The sequence below is a fragment of the Carcharodon carcharias genome, chromosome 8 (genome assembly GCF_017639515.1).
Source record: "Carcharodon carcharias isolate sCarCar2 chromosome 8, sCarCar2.pri, whole genome shotgun sequence".
In the NCBI taxonomy this organism is placed as follows: Eukaryota; Metazoa; Chordata; class Chondrichthyes; order Lamniformes; family Lamnidae; genus Carcharodon; species Carcharodon carcharias.
Window position 1 is genome coordinate 104,927,462 of NC_054474.1, and position 14,399 is coordinate 104,941,860.

The window sequence follows — 14,399 nt, forward strand, 5'->3', positions numbered from 1 at the left end:
TAATCTCCTTGAGACAGCTGCATGCCTCAGGAAGATTCCTGCGCTCACGCGAGCATGCACAAAAGAGCATAGGCCCTGGCTCTCCTTCCTCCCCCAACCTGCACAGATAGCGCTGAGCACTACCAGGCATGCATCATGCTGGGGCCTTAATTGGCCCGCCCACGTAAAATGGCAGCACACATCCAATCGCAGCCGGCGATCAGCTCCATGTCCACTCCCGACCAAAGTGCCCAACAGGGAGAAAATTCTCCCCAGTGTGTTTATTTCTCCCAAAGATTACTGGTAAAAGTAGTACTTTGATAATTTTTATGATCAGGAAGGTAAAGTCCAAAGACATAGTGAAACAATGGGAATTTGTATTCAAAGGGAAAAATATCTATAAAGGAGTGAAGGCTGTGTGTAAGGGTAGGCATTTTTAAGCTCTAACAAGTGTGATAAGCCTTCAGCATCTATGCCTCAAGCTGCGGTCTACAATGAACTGAAGTTGAGAAAACTCACTTTGAGTTCGACTGGTTCAGGGTGTTGTGTCTCACTTTGCCTGGATCATTTAAAATCTATGGCAGAATTTTACCCTTGGTATCAGGGCATGAGCCCGACACTCCTGCGTGTGAAATAAAATGTGTTGACATCAGGCAAGCGTTCTGATGTCAAGGTGCATTCTTGCGATATTTCTCTAGGTGGGCGCGTGTTGGAGACGGAGGTGTACCCATCATTAATTACGTGGCCAGTTAAGACCCTTGAGAGACCACTTGACTCTGAGTTTACATAGCCCGTGCAATTTTTCGGCCATCACACGGGCAAAACAGGTAGGCCACAATTTGAAAAATCTCATCCATGGGCGGGATAAGCGGGGTCAGTGGGCTTGACAAAGCGAATAGTAAGTAGTTTTAGATATCACTTGCTGCCACTTGCTTCTGTGAATAAGACAGCATCATTTCACTTCAGAGCTGCATTCAGAGCATTTAGAGGCTTCAGTTTAAGGACTCAATGTTGTCTTCCAGGCCCCCGGAGGATTCACACCGCATGGGTCCTTCCAGGTATCAGACAACCTTCCCTTTCCCTGGTAATGGGGACTGTGGTCTCCACTGGAGGCACCACCTCTGAGAAGGAAGAGAGGGCCAGGTGTCCCTATTCAGCTTCCAGGGGAGCCACCTGTGAGAGGAAAGTCGCAGCGCCAACACAGAGGCCAAAGTGGAAGGGGCCACAGAAGGCACCAATATCCTGCTCCCAGGGTTTACAGGCGGCGATGAAGCTACCTCATTATGTCTGAGGTGCAATGCCAAAGGAGGCTCTGTCTTTCAAGGAAGACAGTGACCTCCATCTGTCAGGGGATTGGCCCTGAGGTCAGTTCTGACTGTCTGGGTGGACATCCCATGCCAGTGGCTATGCCTCCAGCTCCTTCCAAGGCTCAGTTGGGGATTTGTGTGGAGAATCCAAATCAGCTGTCCACAATTGCATCAAACTGGTGACAAAAGCTCTGTTCAGGCGTGCATTGACTTTCATTCATTACCGTACAGATGAGGCCAGCCAGACACAGTGAGCAAGAGGCTTCGCAATGATTGCTGGGTTCCCCCACATCCAGGATGCAATAGACTGTACACACGTGACCATCATGGCACCAGCAGGTAAGCCCGGTGCCTTCTTCAACAGGAAAGGATCCCACTCCATGTACGTGCAGATAGTGTGTGATCACAGGATGCTGATTCTACAAGTCTGTGCAAGGTACCCATGTAGCTCCCATGATGCCTCCAACCTCAGACACTCCCAGGTCGAAGGCTCTTCAGTGCTCCAGCCCAGCTGGATGGATGGCTGCTGGGTGACATCAGCTATCCCCTCAAAAGGTGGCTCATGATGCCTCTCCGTGACCCAAGAACAGAGGCCGAGCAGTGGTACAATAGGAGCCACAATGCCACAAGGGTATTGGTAGAGAGAACCATCGGTCTTCTCAAGATGCGCTTCTGATGCCTGGACCAGGTGGCGCATTGCAATACCCCCCAAATCAGTGTCACTGATAGTGGTTGCAGGCTGCACTCCACACAATCTGGCACTGAAAAGGGGTGACGCAGTGGAGGTAGTAGATCTTGACATAGCTGCACAGGCAACAGAAGATGAGTCCAGTAGTGAGTCTGAGGACGAGCAGGCTCAAAGGAATGCTGAGGGCATGGGCGCAAACCTGGGTAACCTCCAGGGAGGCAGGGACACCTGGGATGCTTTGATCCAATGTTCCTTCAGCTAGCCTACCAAATAAGAACCACCATCACATGCCAGGGCTGCAAGCTCCATACCCGATCCCTGACAGGACAAGTTCCTTGTTCAAGAACACAAGCTTTATTGCAATGGCACATAGTGTAAGGAGTCATACGTCCATCATAACATCATGCCTTACTCTGCACCTACAGAACAAATGAAGCATCAAGAGGCCAGTTGCAAAAGATACCATCTCATTTGTTGCTGTCTGACAAACATTGCAGAAATTAACATTGACCAGTGTTTTACATCACACCATTAAAAAAACAGCAAAATGAGGGAAACAAATATCACCCGTGATCAGGCTGTGTTGTGCTTAAGGTGCTTTAAGTTTTCTCAGGTGCTACGTCTAGCTGCTCCCCCATCACTGGCACTGGCATTGGAGATAGCCTGTTCACTCTGCTGTCTTGCTGGTCTTGATGACCTTGGTGGGTGTCCTCTGGCACATGGAACTTGTGCTGGCCCCTCCTGGGAGCGAGCGGCCAGTGCCATGGCTGGCACCTCCCAAGTTGCCTCAGTCTCATCAGACGCCATGGTCACTGGCAGAGGGACGAAGGAGCTGCTGGCCTCATTCGGAGCACCCTGAGAGGAGCCCGCAGAGACGATAGGCAACTTGTGCACCAACATGAGGTCACTTTGGATCTCCCTGTTCCCCACTGATGAATGGGCACCTAGCTAGGATACTGGGTGCCCAATCCATCTTCCACAATGTCTCTGACCAGCTGAGGTCATTGTTGGTGTGAGGGCTTGCAGGTCCGAGTGCATCCCCAGGGGCCCCTGATTCAACTCCTGGAGCAACCTCTTCATGAGAGTCGCCACTCTCTCCATGGAGGAGGCATTGCGCTCAGCCATGAGGGTCAGCACAGCGTTTATGCTCCACATGGACTCCTCCACAACGGACACCATAGCACGCATTCCCTGCCAGATCCTCCTGCACACGCTGCTGGCCATCCAGCATCTGCTGCCTCATGGACGAATCTGGAGGCCCATCATCAGCCATCAACTGAGCATTGTCCTGGTCCCCAGCAGTCCTCTGACTGCAGATGCCCTGGGCACTCTCTGCCTGCGCCTCAAGAGAGTGTGAAGTGCCCTCACCAATATGCACTGAGATACTAAACAGCGATCTTATGCCCACAGAGGTGCTGGTATTTGTGTTGGTATCTGCACTGGTGCCTGCTTAACAGAGAGGGTGTGATGCTGGTGTATGTTCAGCATGCTGATCCTCAGGGGTCGGGGTGGTTCTTCAGGCTGCTCAGAACAAAGGGCTGCTGATGAGCCTAAAAGGGAGAAGAAGGACATGTCATTAGTTTTAACTCATTAGACTGTCAGTGTGCATGCCTGCCACCCTGATGAGACAGAGATCTGCAACATGGTGCCCTCATCATTCCACTAGAAATGGGCATTGTAGGTTCAAGGCTCACATCAGTATAGAGAATACACTGGAATGGTTGCAAAGAGCCACATTCTAACTTCCGTGCACTGCACTCTTTCCCCACCTCTGATGCCCCAACCTCACCACGGCTGCTTGGCTGAGGTGCATGCACCTCATCAGCTCCTGTATCGACTGAGGATTAAGAGGTGTGTGGGGGTCCGCCGCCAGTCCATGACCTCTTTGCATTGTTATGGGATGTTTTCTCCTGAAAGGATAGAAGAGCACTGATTAGTCTACTCTCTATCTGCAGCTCCATTGCAGCCTGGCCAATCCCATCTGAGGAACACCTCGCAGCACTCAGCCGGTTCGTGACCTTGGAGCCGCAAGGCACTCTGTCCAAGCAGCCAGGCTCACCCCTTTGGCCAGATCCTGCTGCAATGACATTTGCCACTCACATGATAACATCTCTGAGGTCCACGGGGGGGATAGGCAGCTCTTACCTGTTCTGCAAAGTGACCCATGCCAAGACGGTACTGACCCTTCCTGATCGCAGAAGGTCATTAAAGCACTTCTGGCACTGCACTTATGTGTGCCTCACTACTTCGTGGCTGCTGACCCTGGATGTGACCTCCTCCCAAGCCTTTCTCGTGAGGTGGTGGGGGGCCTCCTTCTCCCATCCCTGGGACAAGTGTTTCTCTCCTCACTGCCACCTCTTCCAGGAGGGCAGTGAAACATTCATTTGAGAAACAGGGAGCCGACTGCACCACCGACCTGCCCTCCTACCTGCCGTGTCCACCCGCTATGGACTCCATGCACAGGACCTCTGCCTCCGGCCGCTGGGTCACCATTGGACCCAGCAGGCATTAAGCCCGCGCCCCCACCCACCCCTTTGCGCTCATTCACAGGCCACATCTCACGCTGTGCGGGCCTTAATTGGTCCGCCCACATTAAATCACGGTGTGATGCCGATCGTGGGTGGCGGTCCACTTCTCAACCGTCCCCACCGAGCACCCCCGCCAAGGGTAATATTCTGCCCCCATGTGTCTTACTGTCGCCTTAGTGAAAGTGTAATGGGAGTTAGATTGATTAGGGGCTTTAGAAATTATCATAGTCGTAATTTGTAGATCTATGTATGTATTTAAACATGTATTAATAGAAGGAATGAGTTTAATCTAATTTTTTATAAACCTATAAGACTTTGTGGTCTTATTACTACTGAATTCAAGGCACATCTCCAAACTTATGCAAACTGCAAAACAAGTTGTGGCAGTTCTTTCAAGTTTCCCTTTTGTAACTCTTTCGAGTACAAACACGTTTCCATCTGTTCCTATTCAGATGAAATTACATTGTTTCATGATTTGCCATGGTGAGATTTGAACTTTTGATCTTGGGGTTACAAGCCCAGTACCATAACCACTTGGCTATTTAGGCCAAGCAAAAAGATATGGAACGCTTCACGAATTTGCGTGTCATCCTTGCGCAGGGGCCATGCTAATCTTCTCTGTATCGTTCCAATTTTAGTATAGGTGTTATCTTACCATCGGCTATGCCATAACAATATATCCTAAACTTCCCTCCCAGACGCTTGTCACACCATGAGCCAACCAGTCTCACTGAAATCCGTCTTTCACATGAGGGTTTCCACCCTCCACTCTCCAAGAACTCGCCTTGGAATTCTCCCAAACCGATGCTTTCTCTCAGATGCCTTTTGCAAAGGTTAACCTGCAAGGCTTCGAACTCTCCTTCCAGTGTTCTTCTGCCCTGGGTCACCACATGCATTCAAGCTTTATTCCACCCACTCCCTCTCACTGACTCAGCCGCCAACAGTACACTGCTGCTTCACATGCCCATAGCAAAAAGTTGCAGACCTTCAGTTATCTCTTCTGGCTTCTCACAATCTTTTATAGTGCTTTAAATTGGCTTCCTACAATGTTTGCCTCTTTAAACTTGAAGCTTGGAGCCTTTCTCTGCTTCTCACTCTTAACTTCACTTAACAGGACCTTTTCCTGGTTCCTGTCTTTCCTTTGACTAGAAGATCTACTTTGGACTTTTCCCTCCTCCACTCCCCTGGATTTTTGGGGCTGTTCTTTAGCATGGGACTTGTTATCTGTGCCCTTTGCTCTTGTCTCTCCTGGCAGCTACTTTCAACCAACTTTAGCTTGGAGCTGGCTATCTGCCCCTTCTAGGTGGCTTCTGTTTGGCAACTGTCTTCCAAACCAGCTGAACTCCAACAGCTTCCAAAACAAACTGCTGTTTTTCTTGTGTGTGTGTGTCTTTGGGAGAGACTTGCCTCTCTGGCCCCCTGTTACTAGGCAACAGTCCAGGTTCTCTGCTCTTGCTTAACAAAAACAGAATTACCTGGAAAAACTCAGCAGGCCTGGCAGCATCGGCGGAGAAGAAAAGAGTTGATGTTTCGAGTCCTCATGACCCTTCAACAGAACTGATTTTTCTTTACAAGGAGAGGGGTGAAATATAAGCTGGTTTAAGGTGGAGGGGGCACCTTAAACCAGCTTATATTTCACCCCTCTCCTTGTAAAGAAAAATCAGTTCTGTTGAAGGGCCATGAGGACTGGAAACGTCAACTCTTTTCTTCTCCGCCGATGCTGCCAGGCCTGCTGAGTTTTTCCAGGTAATTCTGTTTTTGTTTTGGATTTCCAGCATCCGCAGTTTTTTGTTTTTAATCTCTCCTCTTGTTTGTTTGACTTAGCCGCCACAGTTGTAAAACTCTCATTAGAAATGCAAGCACTCCTTAAAGTGAAACTAAAACTGCGTTTGACCTTTCTTAACACACACACACAATTACAAAGATACAAATCAATCTTAAACATTAAAGCTAAAACTCATTCCTAACACCCACAAATACAAAAATAACTTACTTAAACTGTCTCTAATTCCTAACACTTGCCCAGGAAAGAGACAAAAACAAATGCTATCAACACGAGAGAAGCCAGAGTTTTCAAAGCTTTAGGTTTTGAACATGAAGCCTTGGATTGAGATAAGGTGAATCACAAGTGTTCTGATAACGCCCAAATATCGTTTCCTGGAAACTTGAGCATCAGGGGCTTCACATAATGAAAAATTACTGGAGAAAGCGAAACAAATCATGGTTTAAACCAAAGCTGCTGGATATAATGGGCATTGTGCTTTTAAAAGAAGCTTAATAGAACAGTACGACATCTCAATAGAGTACACTAACCCCATCCCCTGAAAAAGGCTATAACACATTGAACACCTGGGAGACCCGCACTGCAGTCAAAGAAAGAAGACCCAGCTAATGGCTGGAGGAAGATGACAGAGACACACGGAGAGAGACACAGAGAAAGAGAGAGACAGAGAGAGAGAGAGAGTGAGAGACAGAGAGAGACACACCCTGATCGAGAGAGAGAGACACACAGAGAGAGAGACAGAGATACAGAGAGAGACACAGAGAAAGAGAGACAGAGAGAAAGAGAGAGACAGAGAGCACACATACACAGACGAGAGAGACACAGCGAGAGAGAGGGACAGAGAGTGAGAGACTGAGAGAGAGAGAGAGAGACACACACACACACACACACACACACACAGAGACAGAGAGAGAGAGACAGAGAGAGAGACAGAGAGAGAGACACATGGAGAGAGACACATGGAGAGAGACACACTGAGAGAGAGACAGAGAGAGATACAGAAGTGAGAGACAGACAGAGAGAAAGAGAGGGAGACAGAGACACAGAGAGTGAGTCAGAGAGACAGACACAGAGAGAGAGACAGGAAGAGAGAGAGAGACAGAGAGAGAGAGAGAGAGAGAGAGGGAGAGAGAGAGAGAGAGAGAGAATTACAGGCAGACAGACATACGCAGACTGCCAAAGAGACTGACTGATCATCGGGGGAAATTACAATCACAGGATGTGGCCATTTTTGCTGATTATGTAACCACAGTTAATAATATATTTGAGCTCGATATTGATAAATTGTTCACTTATTGGGAGTAAAGTAAATTTAACAGCTGCTGCTTTTATTGTCATTTCCTTTTCTCAAGCTGTTCAATCAGTTACCATTTACAGTTTCCTGTAATCATGTTAATCTGTGTCTTTAAACCTGTACAAAATAAACAAACCCCATTCAGCATTACAACAATTTGAGAGTCATCAGGTTGTTCTCTTGTAATTTGTAGGTCAAAAGAATTTTCAGTTGAGTCAGTTTTTTTATAAAAGTTAAAACCTCTCAGAGTGCAGAGGAAAGCTCTCTCTACAATTTTCATGTGGCTCCATTGCCCACCCCAGGGGGGTCCAAAGATGGGCCATTCTCAACAGGATATAACTGGAGATCACAGATCCTTCATATTGAAGGAGTCTCATACCCATGTTCAACAGATGAGAAAGAGTCTCATGGAGATTCAAAAACAGGGGCTTAGTATTGTGGGAAGGGGCAGGGCTGAGTGGAGCAGATAGGTAGATTGGCAGGGGGTGAGGTGGGGCCGGGCTGGGTGGGGGAGGAGCTCTAACTGGTTCTTCATCTGGTGGTGAGTCTGACAGGCTTGGCCTCCAGGACGGCAGGGAGCATTCTGCAGCAGCCCGCAGGAGTAAGCGGACCCAATCCAGTTTAATCTAGGACCATGAGGGTGTGGGGGTTGGGATCAATTATTAACCCTGAGGGAATCCAATCCTCACTCCCAGGAGGGTGTTTGATCCCGCCGGTGTATGTACGGTGGGGAGGCTGTGATGGGATGGAGTTTGGGAGATCAGGATGAAGCTTTCTGCTCCTTCTGGCCCACAAGCTGTGCTGTAAAACCACTCACCTTGCTCCGAAGCTGTTCTCACCTCACTTCAGCCTATGGATCTGGAGATCTGCCTACTCACTGCAAATCCGGTTAAATCAGAGGCTGCCCATCTCAATAAAATATTTTAAGTGCCATGCCTCCTCTGGGAGCAGCTTGGCTGCCCAGCCCTTACCTCACCTCCTTCAAAATCAGACCCTTGTAGATTTGAGGCATGTTCTAGGAATTTTGCCTAATTTAAACCCTGCCCACAAACAATCACATGCGCTCATTCAAGTTAAAAGTTCCCCATTTTCGGGATGTGGGCTTCACTGGCTGGGCCAGCATTTATTGCCCATCCCTCATTGCCCTTGAGAAGGTGGTGATGAGCTGCCTTCTTGAACCGCTGCAGTCCCCGTGGTGCAGGTACACCCACAGAGCTGTTAGGGAGAGAGTTCCAGGATTTTGACCCAGCGACAGTGAAGGAACGGTGATATATTTCCAAGTCAGGTTGGTGAGTGACTTGGAGGGGAATTTCCAGGTGGTGGTGTTCCCATCTATCTGCTGCCCTTGTCCTTCTAGGTGGTAGTGGTGAGAGCTGCTGATGAAGCCTTGGCAAGTTGCCGCTTCTCTAATATGTTAATTCCTGTTGACCCACCAGTTGGTAGCTGTCTAGAGAGGGACATATTGTACTGACAGCTCACCAGCAATAGGTTAATATTAACAGGACTGGATGTAGCAAATTGTGATTCATGACCCTGTGCCTGAAAATGGGAGAAAACAAATGTTTAGCCCTACACATTTGACCTCTCATTTTACTAAACTCCAGGGAATATAGACCGATTCTGCTCAATCTTTCCTCATAGGACAATCCCCTCATCACAGGAGCCAGGCTGGTGAATCTCCATTGTGGCCCTGGAGAGCAAGTGTATCCTTCCTTACTGCACACAGTGCTCCAGCTGTGGCCTCACCAATGCCCTATGTAATTGTAGTAAAACCTCTTTACTCTTATATTTCAATCCCTTTGTAACAAAATCCAACATACCATTTACCTTCCCAATTGCTTGCTGTTACCTGCATGTTAACTTCCTGTGATTCCAGATCCCTCTGTATGTAAACATTTCCCAGCCTCTCGCCAAACAAAAAAAAATCAGATTTTTTTTTCCCAAAGTGGATAACCTCATTTCCCATCTTATTTTCCATCCTTCATGTTCTTGCCCAGTCATCCAACCTGTCTCTATCCCTCTACAGGCTCATTATACCCTTCTCTTAGCTTACCTTCCCAGCTAGCTGCACGTAATCAACAAATCCAGATATCTTACACTCAGTCTCTAAGAAGCCTGCAACATAATGTAGTTTGAGAGTGGGAGAGACTTGGATAGATATGTCAGTATTTGATATGAGTAAAGCAATCAGTTGTAATTAATATTATTCAAAGCATAGTCTGTCTTAGTCTTTGAGGTAAGACTGATCTGCTGCTAATGAACTGGCTGATCGAGACACCTTGTAACAGTGTCTGCACTTTCCCAGGTTTTTCATTACTGAGTCCTTTCTTCTGACAGGGATGATTAGTTCTGACATGATGGGTCTTTTATTTTTTGATGTTGTTTTGATGTCAGCTGTTTTTGTACTCACTGACAGAACCTATATAACAGAGCCAATTCTTCCAGTGTACATCCAGTGCCAATACACTCAGTGCCCAGGGTTAAAGCACTCTTCACCCACTTCCACTTCTTAATTAGCTCTCCCATCTGCCAGTTGCTGCTAGGCTTTCACTATTGGAGACCCGATCTTTGGAAGGACCATCTTGCAAAGGAATGTGCCAGAAAACAATACTGTCCATGTGCAATCTAAATCTCAGTGTAAGTACCCCACTCTCAAGTCAGCCGATTCCAGGTACAGAACAGCAACACTATTGGAAAGGCCCACTTTGTGTTAATTGTGGCTAAGTGGTGGCCTCTGACCCATAGGGTCACGGATTAAGAGCTCACTCAGATTTGAGCATAAAATCCAGGCTGACATTTCCATTACAGCACTGAGGCGGTGTTGCTCTGGATCGTAGATGAGTCATTAATCCAAAGCCCCATCACATCTCTCAGGTAAAGGATCCCATAGTCATGATATTGCAGAAGAACAGAGGGATTCTCAACTGTTGCCTTGGACAATATTTATCCCTAAATCAACACCACTAAAAATAGATTATTTGGTCATTTATCTCATTGCTATTTGTGGAAGCTTACTGTGCAGATATTGTGTGCAGCATTTTCCTACATTATAACTGTGAGCAGCCATCAAAGGTATTTCACTGAGCTTGGAACTGCTTTGAGACATCCTGGGGTTGTGAAGCCTGCCTCGAAGAGCGTGGGGAATGGTTGCATATCTCTAACGTTTACAGGAATGATAGGTTCAACCTAACCTCCATTCGCCCTGTCCAGAGTCAGAATGGAGAATTTCTGTCACGCCAAAGCTTACATCCTCCTCCACCTGGTACCGGGCCCTAAGGGGGCATTGGTGACCATGGACTTCCATCAGATTGGTCCATGATAATGCTTGGCAAAGTGCTGCAGTGGTTTGCCCCAGCCTTCTACAGTCTGGCTGGCCAGGGAAGTTTCATACTCACCATTTCATCCAAAAGCAAAACTGTCTTTGTTTCCAACAAATTATTGACAGGACTGTGAGAATGGCAAAATGTGGTTATCAAACTCTAATCAAATCCATTGAACTGCATGCAGATCCAAACACTGCACCTCAGGAAGGGGTTAGAGGCCTTGGAGAAGCTGGGATGACTCTCAGAGTGGGTGAAGTTAAGGAGTGATTTACCAGAAGCATTCACAACGATGAGGGGCTTTGCTGGAGCAAACTGCTTCCTCTGGCAAGTGGGTCACCAACCAGAATTCAGAGATTTAAAATAATTGTCAGAAGATCTAGAGGAGGGTTGTTGAGATCTGGAACACAACAAATTCTATTGGAACTTTCAAAAGGCAATTACATGCACTTGAAAAGAATTCATTTCCAGGGTTAGGGGGCAAAAACTGGGGTGTGAAACTAAATTTGATAGCTCTTCAAAGAGCCAGCACAGACATAATAGGCTGAATGGCCTCTATTTGCTGGAAACTTCTATGATTTTATAATTCTGATTACAGTCATCTGATAGTATAGAACTTGAGTATTGCTGAAGAAAGACTGTTGTTGAAGCTTTTCATCTTGCACTCATTTGTACAATTTGCAAGAAAGCCAAATGTAAATGTAAAGCGGACAACAATTTATATTTCACAAGAAGAGAGTGATGATTGGTTGACATGTATCTCATGCCAACATGTGTCTGTTTTCAGCAATAATTCTGATTGTAAATTTTGAGCTCAACACACTGATGTTACAAACTGACAGTTTTTTTTTACAAATTTTAGGTGATGATTATTATCTGTTCTACCTTTTTACTTTTCCCCAGCACTTTTCTTATAGTTCCCTGAAGATATGGGGCAGAATTTTTCCGTTGGCGAGCAGGGGGCAGGGCCTACTTGCTGACGTGAAAATGACCCGGGATAACGTTGGGTGTTCATCCTGCCTCATTTAAATATTCAGGAAGGCGGGCGGACAGCACGATCAGCTGTCTGCCCGTCGACCTGTCACTAGCCAATTGTGGCCATTGACAGGGTAGTTAAATCAATTAAAGGCCCTGCCCGTCCAACCTTAAGGCTGGTGAGCAGGCCAGGAGCCCCAGCGGGCTTCTGAAAAAACATGAAACCTCATCCACTGACGGGATGAGGTTTCATGCCTGTTTTAACAAAGTGTAATAAAGTTTTTGTGATATTTATTAGCATGTCACATGAGGGGGAAATGTTAATTTTTAAAAATTTCTGTCTTTGTAAAGTTTCAAACACTGTCAGCGTTCTCCTGAGGTGGCACTTAATCTCAGGGAGATAAGCGTTTTTGACAGTTGGGGAATCCTCCCCCCTCGCCCCCCGCACCCCCCCCCCCCCCCCCCCCCCCCCCCCGCAAAGGAAGCGCATAGCGCTTCCCATTGGGCAGCCTGCTGGGCGGGCCTTAATTGGCCCGCTCACTGAAAATGGCGGCAGGGCCTGTTTCAGCGGCGGTGATCAACTGCCTGCCCGCCGCTGAGCCAGTGGGGCCCGCCCGCCCATCAAGGGCAAAATTCTGCCCATGGAATTTAAGAGTCAAAGCCTACATTGTTATTCTCTGCACGTGTGGTTTCCATCATCTAAAATTGAACCGCACCCATCTTTCACAGGCAGAAAAATAAAACTGTGTGGGCTAAACTGCTCAGTGGGATTTATTTCCAATAAAACAAGAAAAGAGAAGTATAAATACACAATACAATAACAGAAGAACAAGAGTGGGGCATTCAGTCCCTTGAGCCTGTGGTACCATTCAATTAAATCAAACTTCATCTATATTTTAAATCCAGTGAACCACCTTGGTTCTATAACAATTGCGTTACAAAAGTCTCCCAACTACAGTGTTGAAAGTTTCAATTGATCCTGAGTCTCGACAGCTTCATAGGAGGGATAGAATTCCAGATTCACACTCCCTTTGTGTGAAGAAGCATTTCCCGACATCTCCCTTGAAAGGCTTGTCTCAAATTTGAAGTTCTGCCAGCTTGTTCTGGACTCCTTCCACCAGAGGAGATCAGACCTATCTACCCTATCAAATCATTTTAATAATCTTAAACATCTCAATTAGCCCAGCCCTTAATCCTCCAAACTCAAGGGATTGCAGCCTAGTCTTTGTGATCTGTCCTTATTAGCTCTTGCATCATTCTGGTGAATCTGTGCTAATTCTGAGCACTGTGTACATTGCCCTGGGCATAATCTGGCAGAATTGGCTTTGCTTCTTCAACTCCATGGGCAAAAAGTTTACGCTCAGTCTGTGGACATGTACCCAACATGCCTCAACATAAAATGACGTCGGGCGTGTGTCCCGATATCGAGCGATATTTCATTCGGCAGGCACGCACTGGAGATGGCTCCATGCCTGCCAATAATTAAAAGGCCTATTTAGGCCATTAACAAGCTAATTGAATTCAAATTTTCACTGCCCGTCAGATCTTACAGTTGGCAGGCAGGCGAAGCGGCCAAGCGGTCTACGTTTTTTAGGAAATTTCATCCATGAGTGGGATGAAGTTTGCTAAATCTAATAAACATTAAATAAAAACTTTATTTTAGAATTTAAAACATGTCCCATCTCATGTGACTTAGTCACATGAGCGGACATGTTTTATTACATTTTTACTGTATTTATTAATTTTTTTACACAGTGCTTCAATCTCCCTGAGGCAGCTCTGAGCTGCCCGCACAGGCAGTGCTGAGTGCTGCTGCTCGCGATCCATGCAGGGGGGACCATAATTGGGGAGCCGACTGCTCCCACCAAGGGCAAAATCCTGCCCCATGTGTTTGGAGAATCATGAGAACGGTGTTAGAGAAAAGTACACAGGTAGAACAGATGATAATCATCACCTAAAACTAATAGAAACCTTTTCCCAGTTTGTAACACCAGTGTCCTGAGCTCAAAATGTACAATGAGAATTATAAAATCATAAAGCCTTACAGCCCAGAAAGAGGCCATTCAGCCCATCGGATTTATATTGGCTCTTTGAAAAGATTAGTTTCACATCCCAGCTTTTGCCCCCTAATCCTGGAAATGAATCCTTTTCAAGTACATGTCAATTGCCTTTTGAAAGTTCCAATGGAATTTTTTGTGTTCCAGATATCAACAACCCTCCTCTAGTTCTCCTGACAATTATTTTAAATCTCCGTAGGGCTCAGTGCTGGGGCCCTTGCTGTTTGTTATGTACATAAATGACTTGGACTTAAATGTAGGGGGTATGATCAAGAAGTTCACGGATGATACAAAAATTGGTAGGAAGATAAACAGTGAGGAGGATAGTTGTAAACTGCAGGAGGATATCAATGGACTGGCCAAGTGAGCAGGGCAACGGCAAATGGAAATCAACCAGGAAAAGTGTGAGGTAATGCACTTGGGGAGAGCTACCAAGGCAAGGAATTACACTATGAATGGTAGGACCCT

At 46.7% G+C, this 14,399-nt stretch overlaps 1 non-coding gene across 1 annotated transcript; it reads right to left on the reverse strand.

Annotated features, from left to right (window-relative positions):
- Nucleotides 1–5,057: 5,057 nt before the first annotated feature.
- LOC121281635 lies at nucleotides 5,058–5,160 on the reverse strand. Its single transcript, XR_005943894.1, has one exon. It is a non-coding gene; the product is annotated as a U6 spliceosomal RNA (small nuclear RNA).
- Nucleotides 5,161–14,399: the final 9,239 nt, after the last annotated feature.